The 4,235-nt window shown below is 31.6% G+C and overlaps 1 long non-coding RNA gene across 1 annotated transcript; it reads right to left on the bottom strand.

Annotated features, from left to right (window-relative positions):
- Positions 1-683: 683 nt before the first annotated feature.
- LOC147509757 (uncharacterized) lies at positions 684-3,912 on the bottom strand. The gene is made up of 3 exons (XR_015218605.1): positions 3,458-3,912; positions 1,159-1,594; positions 684-1,043 (listed from the first exon to the last, which is right to left on the bottom strand). It is a non-coding gene; the product is annotated as an uncharacterized LOC147509757 (long non-coding RNA).
- Positions 3,913-4,235: the final 323 nt, after the last annotated feature.

Raw genomic sequence — 4,235 nt, forward strand, 5'->3', positions numbered from 1 at the left:
ACATTAAAGGATAATTAACGGGAAATTGAAAACTAGATGTAAATGCATTGAACTAACCTTAAATAATAATTAACGGGAACTCAGAAACTAGATAATCTTTGAAGATCCCACATAGGGAATCATGCATGTATAATTTTTTTTATGTCATGTTTGCAAGGACACTATAGAAAGATCAATAGAAGTCGGTATTACACACCACCTTGAATAACTAATGGAAAATCAAAAATTGGATGCAAATGAATTAAACAATCCTCAAAGCATAATCACTACAACAAAAAAGGCTTTATATCACTGTTAAAAACGGTGACAAAAAGTCTTTTGTCACTGTTTTTTTTTCTTCTAAAACCGTGACGGAGTGGGGGTCATTTATTTTTCCCCAAAACCGTCACAATTATTTCCTCTAGATAACGCTATATCCACCATATTAAATAGTTACAAATACTTAAAAACCGTCATAAAAAATCATATCTTTTGTGACCATTTCGACAAAATAGTAACCGACACAAAAGAAAAACTAGTAATGACGGTTTGGTTAAAACCGTGATAAATAAATTTTTTTTTATTAAAAAAAATATTAAATATATGTGAAAACAAAACATCCAATGGAATTGAACGTGCAATAAACTACTATACACACCTGAATATTATCCATTAAATTTCAAGTAACAATAATAAAGTGTTATAACCATTCAAGCATTTCAAACCCCTTGGATAACCAATATATATTCTTAAACATGACGATATGAAAAATGAATATTCTTAAAACACTAATTCAATTGAAATGGATATAATATTAGGAACAAACTAAGTTTTCTTCTTTTTCTAATCTTCTTTATGTTTCCTCTGCAACTTTGGACTTTAAACCATTAATATGCATCATTGATCCTCACTTTGCAAGATGAAAATAAGTTATGGGGAATATTCTTTGATCTCCTCCACTTCTACCACGACCATAGACACCACATAATTCAGCAGTACCAAACGCCAAGGTGTGGACGTCATTACTACCCTCAATTTCCATAGGTCCCTCCTCAAAGTGCTTTCTATTAAAAGAAGTAACAGTGATAGTAATACTGAGATCTACCATTTCATCATCAAATATTTATGAAACTACAGGAAAGAAAGCTAATATAATATTTTGGGAAGAAGAGAACATACCTTCAGTCGGATCGTATAGTATTATGAATCACCAGATTAATTTAAAGACATTGTCGAGCCCATTTGAAGTGATTACGAGAGAGCAAGTAAATAGAAACGGAAACGATACAACCCAGTTGAAGTGACAGCGAGTGAGAGTAAATAGAGATGGAGATGATACATCGACAACATAAAGATGGAGACAATTGGTTGATGGTGAGCAGTCCATGCATATTAACTAAGCCACCTTACACTTCTCATAATTAACCCTGCCTCACTTTTTATTGTTGATACAAGGTACCTAAAAAATCGGTGTCCACTATTTTTCTCTTGGCAAGACAAACTACTAGCAGTTCAAATCCTAACTTTCCAATCACTTGCTTTTTTCAACAACCGCTATCATAAATTGCACTCCTTCCATTCATCTCCTCCTCATACCAGATAAGCCTCCTTCGTCCTTCACATAAGCAAATCAACATTATTAACGTCATGTTGGAGCAAAATCCTAGATTCCCTGTAATACAATTTACCATTTAAAAGTTTCTAAATAGTTGTAATTAGGCACACTAATATCCTAAAAGATATTCCTTTAAAAAAAGGGAGGGGTTCTAGGGACATATTATCTTAATACATAAACAAACTCAAAATTGTTATGGCATTTCTAACTTTTGGATTAGGCTAATTTTTTATAGATATAATTTCCTAACTATTCTAAACATTGTCATAAATAATCCAAAAAATAAAAAATTTCTAAACTTGCTAAATATAGTATCAAAAGTAGTGAAAATGAACGGTCTACAATTAGCCAAATTTTGTAAATTGTTAACTATATTTGGAAAATTTAGAATTTTTTGATTATTTGTGACAATGTTTAGAATAGTTAGGAGATCATATCTACAAAAAATTAGCCTAATCCAAAACTTATAAATACCCTAACGATTTTGAATTTGTTTACGTGTTAAGATAAAATATGTCCCCAGAACCCCTCCCTTAAAAAAATAGTCACATTTAAACTTTAGCATAGAAGAGCAAAAGTGTTTTGTCGCACAGTTAACAGAAAAAGAATTTCAGACTAACCATTTATCTACAACAAAGACCTTAGCATACCACGACAAAGCATGAACGCACCTAGTAACCAATTTTACCTCATACACATCGCAAGTTACTTCCTAGAAGAAGAAACCCAATTTCTACTACCAAACCAAGCTAAAGCCATTGAGAGTTCAGTAAGACAAAAATATCTTATTTTGAATGAGCAAATTGAAACCCAATTTCACCAAACAAAAACAACAAAATGTAACCAAATTATGTTTTTTTGGATTTGCTCTCAGAGAATTACCATTATTGCAGCCTGAACAGAGGAAATGGGCAAGGAAACCTGGTATTAGAACTAGAACAATAAAGGGAAAAAATAACTCCTAACAAAGAAATGGGGGAGAGAAAAATCCTAACTAACCTAGTTCGATTGTTATTCGAGATCGATGCAAAGCAATCGACTGCGGAATTCTCTTTCCCCTTTCTAATCCTCCATCTCCAACTTTTAGTAACAATAAAACCAGGAAAAAACAAGATAAAGATAGGCTTTCATTCCTAAGTTAGCAAACAAATACAATTTACTATTTCATGATTCAAATCATACAAGTAATTTCACTATAATGCAACAAATATCCTTGATTATTAAAATAATATCCACTAAGCAACAAAATTTTACTACCTCGAAAGAAACCAAGGACTTAATTCAAGAGAAAGGATAAGCAACAAAATAATGGACAAAATTTTTAGCCTAGTACCAAAAGACACTACCCAACCGAAGGCTACAAGTAGAACCAAACTTGTTTGATGTGTATATAACACCCCACCAGAAAATGCATGAGCATGTGCACAATAATCTCAAGTAACATACATAGCTATGTTAACAAACCTTGGCATCAAAGATCAGAAGTTTTATATTGGAAAGTCAACAAAAAACATATGAAATAGGACGTCAATTTATTTGACACATAGATCTTCATTAGCAAATGACAACAAAGTGCTACAAAACTAATCAAACACCACTAAAAATAAATAAGACAAAGAAGAAATATCAACCAATAATATTAGTAATAGCCATTACAAATTATAGCAACAAAGAGAAATTTACAATTTTCAATATAATTAAAACCCAATTGCACAAAAAAAAAATTAAAAGAAAAATGCAAACAAATTCAGTTTTTCTGGTTTTCTTTAATAAAATTCCCAATTTGTTTTGATGAACGAGAAAATATCCAATTGGTCAACCTGATATCCAAGCTTTGAAGCTTACCTCTAACTAAATTCTCACCTGTTATGGTGGGCATGCCCCAAATGAAAGAAGAGAGAGCTAGAGTAGCGTTGAGCGTGATGGAATGAGATCCGAATCAAAGAGCTTTAATCAGTCGTCTTAATACCCTTTAATTTTAGTATTTTACTAGTGCTAAATAACAAGAAGCTCTCTAATTAAGAAAACTGCGTACCAGAGAGGATCATTCTATCTATCTTTACATGTATTCCTAATATTTAATGTGTATAGTACAATAGATTGACCAACATACATGTACAAAGGATCAAGGAAAGGAATCGATACCTGATATTAAAGACATGTATGAATGCCTTGCACCATGGATTGATCAAGTATGTGTACATGGAAGTTTAAAAGTCAAAACCATGAAGCTGCCCAATGCCATTTTTGGGTTTCTAGGGAACTCCTAAATCAGTACAAATTTTAGACTAGTATCATTTAAGCACCAACTTAAAAAAAAAAAAAAAAAAAAAAAAAAAACTTCACAATAGAGTCAAACAAACTATATGATGAAAACCGTATCATCTGCCTTGTTAGAGTTAAGTTGAGTGTGTATGTATCTGGCTTGATTCCTCCTTGTAGATTTGTTCTGTAGAGTCAAAGAAACCTGAAGAAAAATTAACATATAACTCAAAAATCATCAACCTGACTTTTTTGTTAACACATTCAAGGTTAAGTACCTTAAATAAAAAAAATTAATAAAAAAAAATAGGCAATTAAGGAGCGAGAAAGATACATAGCAAAACAACATTTGTTCACAACTAACACTAATTTTAGAAGT

Source organism: Coptis chinensis, chromosome 3 (genome assembly GCF_015680905.1).
Source record: "Coptis chinensis isolate HL-2020 chromosome 3, ASM1568090v1, whole genome shotgun sequence".
Taxonomy (NCBI): Eukaryota; Viridiplantae; Streptophyta; class Magnoliopsida; order Ranunculales; family Ranunculaceae; genus Coptis; species Coptis chinensis.